The 13,082-nt window shown below is 49.2% G+C and overlaps 1 protein-coding gene across 1 annotated transcript in view; it reads left to right on the top strand.

Moving 5' to 3' along the window:
- TENM3 (teneurin transmembrane protein 3) overlaps positions 1-13,082 on the top strand; it is a 1,937,374-nt gene that overhangs the window by 1,692,344 nt on the left and 231,948 nt on the right. The gene's annotated exons all lie outside the window — the stretch shown is intronic.

The raw sequence follows: 13,082 nt of genomic DNA on the forward strand, positions 1-13,082 counted from the left end.
TGTCCTAAAGTGAAATACTATTGGAAGTTAATAGAGAAGTGGTTAAAATAAATAGTATAAGAGGAAATAGAAAAGACGCCAGAATTCTTTTTATTAGGAATTCCTACTCAGAAGTATAAAAAAGAAACCCAATATCTACATATTCTAACGGCTGCCAGGGTAGCCTACACTCAAAGATGGAAAGATACCGAAATTCCAAGAGAAGAAGAAATAATAAATAAAATAACTGACACTGCTGAAATGGACATGATGACAAGGCGGTTAAAGTGACAAGAAGAATCTGACTATTACAAAATTTGGTATAAGTTTTATGAGCGGCTGGATAAAAGAATGCTATTGTAAATACTGTAACGTATAGTAAATGGTACAAAACTATGTGAACGTTTAAATAGTAGTTAGTGATAGTTTATACATTTTTCTTCCTTTCATGATTTCTTTTTATTACCTTTTCTTAATATGATCTACAAGACTCGTGTTTAAATTTCTTAGACTTCTGAAAAAATACGGAGCAGTTTGGGCCCCTTTTTTATGTTATGTGTTTTTGTATGTGTCTTTGTCTTTTCTTGGAATTAAAAATCAATAAAAAATAATTTAAAAAAAGAAGTAGTGGCAGAAGTTTTAACTTTATTTTAGTCAGATTTTGTAACATCTCTTTTAGCAGAAATAAACATTTTTACATAGTTCCCTGCTGCCTTTTTTATAAATGTATTCCTAGTGCTTTTTTAGTTTCTTAAAAATTATACTGTACAGTACTTGCTTTTGTGATGCCCCCCCAACCTTTCCTTATAAAATTCTATATAATTCTGCTATACAGTGATCCCGTTTTTCGCGGGGGATGCGTTCCAGAACCACCTGTGAAAAATGAATTTCCGTGAAGTAGAGGAAAGATATTTTTTTATGTATTTAACGAGTATTTGGACTTTTAAAACGCACCTTTTGCATTAAACAGTCATTCTATAATGTTTCTCAGCTGGAACTACATGTGATATTCTACCAGTTTCTTTAATAGAGTACAGTAGTACTGTAGAAGAATTTTATGAATTTTTAATGAATTTAAATTTTTTAATGGATTTAAGCCCCCTTTGAAAACCCATGAAGTAGCGAGGGATTACTGTACCGGTAGTATTTCTCCACAGAGGTGGATATAGCAAACAGGGATGGATTAACTCTATCTACTCTCTGATTTGACTGATTCTGTCAAAGTTTAGGTTATGCCCTTGTTGCTATCCTAGGCATCTTTTAGAACTCACTCACTCAACGAGGACAGGTATGCCTTCCATTTCTCCTTCGTGACCATTTTATAATTCCTGACTGCTATATTCATCAGCTGCCTTTCCTTGTGATCGTGAGTGTTTCTGGCAGTTGACTGCCATCGTGCAGTCGCTGGCCATCCTCTATAGCTTTGGCTCCAACCTTGTGAGCCTGTCAGGCTCCAACAACAGCCTGACAGGAAAAACTTTTTAAAGTGAGACTTGATTTGGAGCGATTGTGCTGGGCTCTCATTAACATCGTTTGAGCCAGCACAGAAGAGCAATTAGCCTAAAACAAGATCCTTGCTTGGGAAGGTTTATTATTGCACATCAGCTTCCTGCACTGCCCGATGGGTGTTGCGTCTGTCATTTTGAATTTGCTACTCAAACGATTGTTTTTTCCTTCCAAGCTTGTGGTTCTTTGTTGCAGGCTGCCATTGTTCTGCTTTCATCATGGGCCACTCTCACTTAAGTGAATCACAGTGCTTGGCTCAAACTTATTGTGCCACCCCTTTTCAGACTTGAGTTTTCTGGGGAGTGGGATCCCCCCCCCCTTTCTTCACAAGGATGTTTAGCTCTTTGACTGAGTGGGAATGAGGCAGATTAGTATTTCCCTGCACAGCTTCTATGAGGGTTTCTAGCGCCTCTCGATTCCTCAAATTAACCAGGCCCTGGTAGAGTTGAGCCACGTCCCATAAAGGCATGGCATTTGGACACACTTCAGGAGCTTCATGCTTTTCAGTGTCTTGGCAATTTTAGCCACTGCCCCACAAGAGCATGGCATAGGCTCTAGCTGACCAGATATCTGGGTCATTGCCAACAGAGCAGACTTTACGTTTGAGCCAACAGCCTTTGGTCACTGCAGCTCCACCTCAGCATTGGGCTTTTTGCCATCTTGCAACAATGCCATCAAAACATTCTAAGTCCTCCAAGTCTGATTCCAGTTCTGCAGACAAAACAGACATGAAAGAAGGAGGATTCAGAAGGACCTCCCTCCCTTCCTCCCAAGAGGCCTCAATGTCTCACACATTCAAGGCAACGAGTAGAGATGAGTCTTGCAGTCATAAGACCTTGAACAACTCTGTGATAGGGTGGCCACAAGCCAGCAGACCACACAGGCTCACACTTCGGTAACTGAGGCCATTCTGATTGGCCCTCAGGTTGCTCCTCTCACCAGGGTTCAACATTATACCCAATACAGATCCAGATCTCTGGGCACAAACCTTTACCCAGGCACTTCTGGAGGGCTCCCTTCAGGCTCCTAACTGGAACCAGGAGCGCCCCAGAGACCACCTTCACACCTACAGCCACCAGCCTGAGGTCTAACATTTCTGCCTTGCCTGACTCCATGCAGCCATTATAACTGAGGCAATGAGACAAGGCATTGCTGCCAGTCTACAACAGGCCAGACCGGCTGTCATGTCAGCTCGAAGACACCAGCTTCCTCAGATCCAGCATGGGGCTTTCCTCCAGGAGGATTATGATGAACCACTTAGATAAGGCTCCCATTCTTCAAGGATTGAAGTTTGGAAGAAAGATCTCCAGGTCTTGTCTGATGATGACAGCATTGCACATGACCAGCCCCCTTTTATGGGACTGTTTCATATTTTCCTCTTTAAGTCCTTGCTACACAATGCAAAACATGCAGCTGGCCTTGTTTCTTCGGTGCCAGACCCAGATTTGCAATCTGAGCAGGACTTAACCAACCCACTGTTCCTCGCACATATCTCAGAAGAGGAAGTCATGCCTTCCCCTAAGTTGTTCATCAGCTGCTGTCTTGGGGGGAGGAGCCCAGCAGAAGCTTTAAGAACGTGCTGGAGGGAGCCTTCCTGTGTCAGCTGCAAAGCCAAAAGACTCTGGAAACGCCTGGAAACACCGAGGCACTTGGGGCGGTGGCCAGTGGGAGTGGCTGCTGTCTTTGGGGGGGGCGCCCAGCAAAAGCTTTAAGAACGTGCTGGAGGGAGCCGGCCTGTGTCAGCTGCAAAGCCAAAAGACTCTTGAAACGCCTGGAAACACCGAGGCACTTGGGGCGATGGCCAGTGGGAGTGGCTGCTGTCTTGGGGGGGGAGCCCAGCAGAAGCTTTAAGAACGTGCTGGAGGGAGCCTGCCTGTGTCAGCTGCAAAGCCAAAAGACTCTTGAAACACCTGGAAACGCCTGGAAACACCAAGGCACTTGGGGTGGTGGCCAGTGGAGGTGGCTGCTGTCTTGGGGGGGGGGGGCGCCCAGCAGAAGCTTTAAGAACGTGCTGGAAGGAGCCTGCCTGTGTCAGCTGCAAAGCCAAAAGACTCTTGAAACGCCTGGAAACACCGAGGCACTTGGGGCGATGGCCAGTGGGAGTGGCTGCTGTCTTGGGGGGGGAGCCCAGCAGAAGCTTTAAGAACGTGCTGGAGGGAGCCTGCCTGTGTCAGCTGCAAAGCCAAAAGACTCTTGAAACACCTGGAAACGCCTGGAAACACCAAGGCACTTGGGGCGGTGGCCAGTGGAGGTGGCTGCTGTCTTGGGGGGGGGGCCAGCAGAAGCTTTAAGAACGTGCTGGAAGGAGCCTGCCTGTGTCAGCTGCAAAGCCAAAAGACTCTTGAAACGCCTGGAAATGCCTGGAAACACTGAGGCACTTAGGCCGGTGGCCCGTGGGAGTGGCTGCTGTCTTGGGGGGGGAGCCCAGCAGAAGCTTTAAGAACGTGCTGGAGGGAGCCCGCCTGTGTTAGCTGCAAAGCCAAAAGACTCTTGAAACGCCTGGAAACGCCTGGAAACACCCAGGCACTTGGGGCGGTGGCCAGTGGGAGTGGCTGCTGTCTTGGGGGGGGTGCCCAGCAGAAGCTTTAAGAACGTGCTGGAGGGAGCCTGCCTGTGTCAGCTGCAAAGCCAAAAGACTCTTGAAATGCCTGGAAATGCCTGGAAACACCGAGGCACTTGGGGCGGTGGCCAGTGGGAGTGGCTGCTGTCTTGGGGGGGGGGGCGCCCAGCAGAAGCTTTAAGAACGTGGAGCTACGAAGGGGCGATGGAGATAGAGATGTTATCAAGTGGGACTGAGGACTACTGGAGATTACCCAGGGCACCTGATGGAAACTGGAGCCCCCAGAGAGGAAGAACTTGGGACATTCTCAATCGAGGCAAAGAGACAGAATTTTTACAGTACTGGTCACCGATCTTGACCAGTCCTAGAAAAACCAAACTGTATTTAGACCCTGTGTCCCAATGGACAATTGATTGTACCATCAAACAAAATTAATTTATATTAACTTACAATTTTTATCTTATATTTTATATACTTATATTTTTAATGTTTTAGTGTTTTAAATTGTTATTAACTGCTATTTTACACTGTTACTAATTTAATTGAATTTTAACATAATTGGGGTTCTAAAGAAATGGATGACTGGGATAAATATACTTGTGGGTATGAGTGGAATGACTGGTATGATTGGGTGGGTGGGGGTGGGTGGGGTTATGGTATGGATGAGTTGAGTGATAGTAGTGTGAATGATAGGTCTGGCCCACCTGACGCTCGGGAGACAGGAGAGGAAGGGGCACCGATCTCGGGTGGCAGGGGGTCGGAATATCCCTGTGTTGCTGGGGAGAGGCAGTTATGGCGGGGGCCACAGAGTTAGCTGTTCCAGGGGAACGAGGGATCGTTGCTTAATAACGGTCCCTTGTTCTGGCTCTGTGAGCCCAAACTTGGGTACTGGTGGTGAGTGTAACTCTGGCCCTGGGCTCAGGTTGCTGCTGCTTAATGCCAGGTCGGTGGTAAATAAAGCTCTCCTCATCCGGGATTTGATCCTGGATGGGGAGGCCGACCTGGCATGTATTACTGAAACCTGGCTGGGCCCAGAGGGAGGTGTTCCTCTCTCTGAAATTTGCCCAGCCGGGTTTCAGATATGGCATCAACCTCGACCCCAGGGAAGGGGGGGAGGAGTGGCTATTATAGCCAGGGAGAGCCTTTGCCTGCGTAGACTCATTGCTCCGGAAATTGCGGGTTGCGAGTCTCTCTTGATGAAGTTGGAATTAGGGGTTCAGGTGGGCTTATTTCTCACGTACCTGCCTCCCAGCTGCGTGTCAAAAGCCCTGCCTGTGCTACTCGAGGAGGTAGCCGGGTTGGCGGTGGAGTTCCCCTGACTCATTGTCCTGGGGGACTTCAACCTGCCGTCACTCGGCGAAACCTCTGGGTTGGCACAGGAGTTCATGGCCACCATGACAGCCATGGACCTGACTCAAGTAGTACAGGGTCCGACTCACGAGGGAGGGCATGGTATTCCTTTCCGAGCAACTGAGTAATGGTCTGAGACTAAGGGGCTTAGAAGCATTGCCTTTGTCATGGTCAGACCATTTTCTACTACGGCTCGACTTCCTGGCTCCAATCCTTCCCCGCAGGGAGGCGGAACCAATGAAGATGTTCCGCCCCAGACGCCTGAGGGACCCAGAGGGCTTTCAGACGGCGCTTGGGGTTATTCCAGAGGCACTCGTCTACAGTTCGGCGGAGTCTCTCGCGGAGGCCTGGAACAGGGCTGCGGCGGGGGCTCTTGACCGGATTGCGCCTTTGCGACCTCTCCGTGGCGTTAGACCCCGTAGAGCTCCATGGTTCAACGAGGAGCTCCGGGAGTTGAAACGCCAAAAGAGACGTCTAGAGAAGCGATGGAGGAAGAGTAGGTCTGAATCTGATCGAACACTTGTAAGAGCTTTTATTAAGACTTACAAAGTGGCGCTCAAGGCGGCAAGATGCGCGTACCATGCCGCCTTGATTGCATCAGCGGAATCCCACCCGGCCGCTCGGTTTAGGGTGACCCGCTCCCTTCTCAACCAGGGGGGAGTTGGGGAGCCCTTGCAGTGTAGTGCCGAGGATTTCAACACGTTTTTCGCTGATAAAGTCGCTCAGATCCGGGCCGACCTCGACTCCAATTGTAAAACAGAGTCGACTGACAACGAGTCAGTCGAGGTGACTGGGGCACGTACTTGTCCACCTGTCTGTGAAGAGTTTGATCTGGTGACACCTGATGAAGTGAACAAGGCCATTGGAGCTGTGAGTTCCGCCACCTGTTTACTGGATCCGTGTCACTCCTGGTTGGTTTCGGCCAGCAGGGAGGTGACACGGAGCTGGGCCCAGGAGATTACCAACGCTTCCTTGGGGAGGGGAGTTTTTCCAACACTCTATAAAGAAGCGCTCGTGCGCCCCCTCCTCAAGAAGCCCTCCCTGGACCCAGCCGTACTTAATAACTATCGTCCAGTCTCCAACCTTCCCTTTATGGGGAAGGTTGTTGAGAAGGTGGTGGCACTCCAGCTCCAGCGGTCCTTGGAAGAGGCCAATTATCTAGGTCCCCAGCAGTCGGGTTTCAGGCCCGGTTACAGCACGGAAACCGCTTTGGTCGCGTTGATGGATGATCTCTGGCGGGCCCGGGACAGGGGTTTATCCTCTGTCCTGGTGCTCCTTGACCTCTCAGCGGCTTTCGATACCATCGACCATGGTATCCTTCTGCACCGGCTGGAGGGGTTGGGGGTGGGAGGCACTGTCCTCCAGTGGTTCTCCTCCTACCTCTCTGGCTGGTCGCAGTCAGTGTTAGTGGGGGGTCAGAGGTCGGCTCCTAGGTCTCTCCCTTGTGGGGTGCCTCAGGGGTCGGTCCTCTCCCCACTGCTATTTAACATCTACATGAAACCGCTGGGCGAGATCATCCAAGGACATGGGGTGAGGTATCATCAATATGCTGATGATACCCAGCTCTACATCTCCACCCCATGCCCAGTCAACGAAGCGGTGGAAGTGATGTGCCGGTGCCTGGAGGCTGTTGGGGCCTGGATGGGTGTCAACAGACTCAAACTCAACCCGGATAAGACGGAGTGGCTGTGGGTTTTGCCTCCCAAGGACAATCCCACCTGTCCGTCCATTACCCTGGGGGGGAACTATTGACCCCCTCAGAGAGGGTCCGCAACTTGGGCGTCCTCTTCGATCCACAGCTCACATTAGAAAACCATCTCTCAGCTGTGGCGAGGGGGGCGTTTGCCCAGGTTCGCCTGGTGCACCAGTTGCGGCCCTATCTGGACCGGGACTCATTGCTCACAGTCACTCATGCCCTCATCACCTCGAGGTTCGACTACTGTAATGCTCTCTACATGGGGCTACCTCTGAAAAGTGTTCGGAAACTTCAGATCGTGCAGAATGTAGCTGCGAGAGCAGTCATGGGCTTACCTAGGTATGCCCATATTTCACCATCACTCCGCAGTCTGCATTGGCTGCCGATCAGTTTCTGGTCACAATTCAAAGTGTTGGTTATGACCTTTAAAGCCCTTCATGGCATTGGACCAGAATATCTCCGAGACTGCCTCCTGCCGCACGAATCCCAGCGACCGATTAGGTCCCACAGAGTGGGCCTTCTCCGGGTCCCGTCAACTAAACAATGTCGGTTGGCGGGCCCCAGGGGAAGAGCCTTCTCTGTGGCGGCACCGGCCCTCTGGAACCAGCTCCCCCCGGAGATTAGAACTGCCCCTACTCTTCCTGCCTTCCGTAAACTCCTTAAAACCCACCTTTGCCGTCAGGCATGGGGGAACTGAAACATCTCCCACTGGGCATGTTTAGTATACGTGGTATGCTTGTGTGCGTGTCTGTTAGTATATGGGGTTTTTTTAAAAAAATCTTCAAATATTTTAAATTTAGTCGGATTATTTATGATTTGTTCCACTTGTTGTGAGCCGCCCCGAGTCTTCGGAGAGGGGCGGCATACAAATCCAAATAATAAATAAATAAATAAATAATAAATAATCAAGAAGCAGTGGAATTCGCCTGGCTCTTCAGGGAGGAAAGTATACAATGTAGTCCCAGATTTAGCTAAGGTCCTGCAGGTTCCCACCATAGACCTGCCGGTAGCAACATTAGATCCTTCTTCCTCTCTCCCGGGTGATCCATCAGAAACCTTACGGCTGAGGATAGGTGCATGAAACTGTCTTTCCAGAGGGCGCATCAAGTGGTGGCTTTGGCCATACACACTACATGCAGTGTCCTTTTTTACAAGGACCTCCCTCACCTGGCTTCGCGCTTGCAGGAGACGATCCCAGAAACCAACGTCCTTTTATGCCAAGATATTAACAAACTGATTGCGGCAGCTCAGCTGTCTGCAGATGCTACCCTCAACACTGCATGCTTCACCTCTAGATCCATATCTTCCATCTCCTTGTTTGTGCAGACCTGTGTTCTGTCCTGCGGATTCAGGTGCCAGGCCCCCAAAATACCAGGGTTACTTTCCTCAACAACAGGGGCAACGTCAAGACCATCCCGACTGAGGGTGTTCCTTTAAGGCCAAACGGCCCTTTCAAGGAGGAGGAAGCTATTCATTCCGATGCCACAAGTGAGTTCATTCCGAGCACCCTATTGGAGTCTGCTTGGCTTACTTTGTAGCCCAATGGGAAGAGTCTACTTTGGATGCTTGGGTCAGACAGTCCATTACATTTGGTCTATCTCTTGAAATCCACTCCACTCTCCTGAGGTTTTTTCTATGAATCCCTGTCTCTAGGGACAGGAGACAGCTATTCAGCACTTGCTGGATATCCATGCCATTGAGGCTGACCCAGAGGATCAATGCTGGCAGGGCTTCTACTCCATTTTGTTTGTAGTGCCAAAAGCTTCGGGGGAATGGAGAGCGATTCTTGACCTAAAATCACTCAATCGCTGTGTCACCGATAGGCAATCCTAGAAGGCATTAATGAGGGAGTATGCCCATACACCTCCATAGACAGTATCTCAGGTTCCATTTTGCTGGAGCTCACTATCAGTATAGGACCGTGCCATTTGCCCTATTTTCAGCGCCTCGGGTATTCACTAAAATCTTAGCAGCCCTAGCAGCCCATTTAAGGACTCTTCCCATGCATATACAGTGCAACCTGCATGACATCCACATTCAGTCATCCTCCGCTAGTCATGTTCGGGAGGATTTGAGGGTCACCATCCAGGTCCTACACCACCATGGGTTCTCCATTAACTTGGATAAGAGTCACCTTATTGCATCAACCAAGCCAAGCTAGGCTCCAGGAGCTGATTTCCTCCATTCAGAGGGACAGATCAACATTCTTGGTCACCTTATCCAAGCTCCTGGGCAAGATATATCAACCTTCTCAATTGTAACTTGGGCCCACCTGCATACCTGTGGCCTCTAGTGGGTTGTGGGTTTTTTTGGCCATTTCAGAGGTTCAGCAGGGACACTTCGCTGGCCAGAGTCTGACTCCCATCAGAGGTCATTAGCTCCCTTGTCTTCGGAGAGGAGCGGCATACAAATTTAATAAACTATAAACTATAAACCTGTTTGGTGGAGCTCTCCAGTCATCACTGAGGGCACTCCCTTCCAAAAACCAGGTCATGTAGTCTTCACAATGGACACAGTCTGGCTGAACGGGGAGCACATCTCTCAGCTCAGATGGTGCAAGGGCACTTGAGTGCTCAGGACAGCAACCACAGCATCAATTGGATGGAGCTCAGGGCAGTCCATCTGGCCCTCCACTATTTTTGCCAGGCAGTCTGGCCAAAAAGTGCTGATCATGACAGACAGTGTTGCCACCAAGGCCCACATCAATCGCCAGGATGGCACCAAGTTCAAGGTATTTATAGAGGAGGCACGTCGGATCTTCCTCTGGGGAAAGTTTAACTTACTCTCCATTTGGGTGGAGCATATATTGGGGGTGGACAATGTGAAGATGGAGTGGCACAGCCAAGCCTCTGTTGACCATGCTAATGACCTAGCTTCCATAGTTATCATTTACAATTTGGGGAAACCATAGCCTTAACAGTATCTATGTTTTTCAATGTGTGATGTCAGGAGTCATCAGAATCTTCTTTCACCATTGTTTGTCCTTAATTCCTTTGATTACATATCCTGATGTTAATATTTATGATCAGCTGTCACTGATCTGATATTAACTAATGTGGAAGACTTAGTTGACAATGTGAGAGTGACCATTTAATCTTGACTTCTTGACTGCAAGAAATTATAATCAAGCATGTGGTTTGTCTTCAAGAAAACAGATTTTACTAAAGTGAGAACAAGAAGAGCAAGATTTCATGCAACGAAAGCTAATGAAAAAAGGAACTCAAAATCACCTGAAAACTGACCTCCTAAAATAACAATTTCAGAAAAATCCAATGAGGAAATCAAAAAGAATACATTGATTGCAAAAATTCTGTAGCAGTTTGAACAACTGAAGATGCAAATAGGAGGGGAAAGAGATATGATCACCAGCGATATATACAGTAATACCTTGTCTTACAAACCTTTCGAGATACAAACCCAGGGTTTAAGATTTAAGATTTTTTTGCCTCTTCTTCCAAACGATTTTCACCTTACAAACCCAAGCCGCCGCCACTGGGATACCCCACCTTGGACTTCTGTTGCCAGCAAAGCGCCCATTTTTGCACTGCTGGGATTCCCCTGAGGCTCCCCTCCATGGGAAACACCACCTCCAGACTTCTGTGTTTTTGTGATGCTGCAGGGGAATACCAGCAGCGCAAAAATGGGCGCTTCGCTGGCAACGGAAGTCCGGAGGTGGGGTTTCCCAGTGAGGGGAGCCTCAGCAAAATCGCAGCATCACAAAAACACGGAAGTCCAGAGGTGGGGTCTTGAGGACTTCCATGTTTTTGCAATGCTGCAATTTCGCTTAGCCTCCTCTTGCCAGAAAACCCACCTCCGGACTTCCATTGCCAGCGAAGCACCCATTTTTGCGCAGCTGGGATTCCCCTGCTGTGATTTCCCTGCAGCATCACAAAAACACAGAAGTCCGGAGGTGGGGTTTCCCATGGAGGGGAGCCTCAGGGGAATCCCAGCAGCAGAAAAACAGGGCTTCGGCTGGCAAAAGGGGTGAGTTTTGGGGTTGCACACATTAATCGCTTTTCCATTGATTCCTATGGGAAACATTGTTTCGTCTTACAAACTTTTCACCTTACAAACCTCGTCCCAGAACCAATTAAGTTCATAAGACGAGGTATCACTGTATATATATATATATATAGTTCAAACTATAGAGATAATGACAGAAAAATCTGAAGTTCAGAAGATGAATATTAAGAACAAAGAAAAGGAAACAAAACCAGTACACTAGTTTGACAAACAAACAAATAAAAATAAATAAATAAAAATAAATAGTTCTCTTGCAGAAATGTTGGAATGTTAACAAATAGTTCAGAACTGTTCAACTTCTGTTCATCCTCAGTTTTCTGCAATTAAGCTATATGCTACTATAAAAAGAGGTTAGAGAGAATATCTTTTTTTACTTCCAGTTAAAATTGAAAAAGATAATTGCATTTTATGATATTAAAAGTACTGGTTGATCATCGCAACTAAGAGAATGGCCAGATAAAAGTAATGTGAGACGCAAATATAATTTGAAAAGATGTCTCAGACAGAACCCTCCATATGTCATTCGAAACCTATTCAAATTTGCAGTATTCTCTTACTGTACCCTTATAATAAAAGTAGTGAAAGCATTCATAATTGATTTCCCAGTCTGACCTATATAATGTTTAAGAAATCATGGATGTTGGGTCAGATGACTGGAAGAGAAAAATGTTTGTATGGTTAAAAAAGAAAGAGGACAATCTGAGGAATTGCAGTTGAATCACAATCCAGGCATCTCTTATCAGGCTTTATTTCATTTGCAAAAGCTTCAAGTTTCCAGGACAGTAGCAAAAGTCGACAGAATTCTTATACTGTATTGAAAATTGGTTTTCTGTAGCATCTGATTTTCTGGTTAAATCTAATGTGTGATGTAATAATAGGGCTGTGCAGTATTTTGGATTTGAAGAACATCAACAGATCATCTGCCTATACAGTGATCCCTCGAGTTTCGCGAGGGTTCCGTTCCAAGACCCCTCGCGAAACTCGATTTTTCGCGATATAGCGGTGCGGAAGTAAAAACACCATCTGCGCATGTGCGGCCATTTTTTCATGGCCGCACATGCGCAGATGGTGAAGTTTGCGTGTGGGCGGTGGGGAAGACCAAGGGAAGGTTACTTCAGCCGCCCAACAGCTGATCTGCTCGGTAGCGCGGCAGCAGCGAGGAGCCGAAGATGGGGTTTCCCCTTTGCCTGGGCAACGGGGAAACCTCATCTTCGGCTCCTCGCTGCTGCCGCGCTACCGAGCAGATCAGCTGTTGGGCGGCCGAAGGAACGTTCCCTGGGTCTTCCCCGCCGCCTCGGATCCTCGCTGATGCCCGCCCGCCGTTTGCCGCTCGCCCCGTTCGGCGGCCGCACATCCCGTTCGCCCGCCGCTCGCCCCGTTCGCCCGCCGCTCGCCCCGTTCGCCCGCCGCTCCCCTCGTTCTCCCCCCATTCCCCTCGTTCGCCCGCCGCTCCCCTCGTTCGCCCCCCCACTCCCCTCGTTCGCCCGCCGCTCGCCTCGTTCGCCCGCCGCTATCGAACTTGCTATCGAGCCTGCTAATGAAATCCAACCCGCAGCGGCCCTTTCCCTCTCCAGGCTGCGGGAGGGGTCCGGAGAACAATGCCTGGCGCCGCGCTCCCGGCTGGGCTTTTTTCCCCCATTTCCCCTCGGGTGGAATTTCAGACCCTCCGCCGGTTGGATTTCATTAGCAGGCTCGATAGCAAGTTCTTCCTCCCTTTAGAAAGCCCCGCAGCCTCCTCCGCCCGGCGAGGCCGCCAGCGAGGACCCGCAAAGCCGCCGCCGCCGCAGCGAGGCCAAGCCGCCCGCTCCCACGGCACGGGCTCCCAACACAGCGCCGCTCAGCCCGCCCTCGGCGATGCCTCCGCGGATCTGCAAACCCAGCCGAGCGATGCCTCTGGTCTGGGCGAAGGCAGTGGGCAGTCCCCGCCGCAGCAGTCCCCGCGGGCACCGCGCGCCAAGGGCCGGCCAG

Source organism: Erythrolamprus reginae, chromosome 7 (assembly GCF_031021105.1).
Source record: "Erythrolamprus reginae isolate rEryReg1 chromosome 7, rEryReg1.hap1, whole genome shotgun sequence".
Lineage (NCBI taxonomy): Eukaryota > Metazoa > Chordata > Lepidosauria > Squamata > Dipsadidae > Erythrolamprus > Erythrolamprus reginae.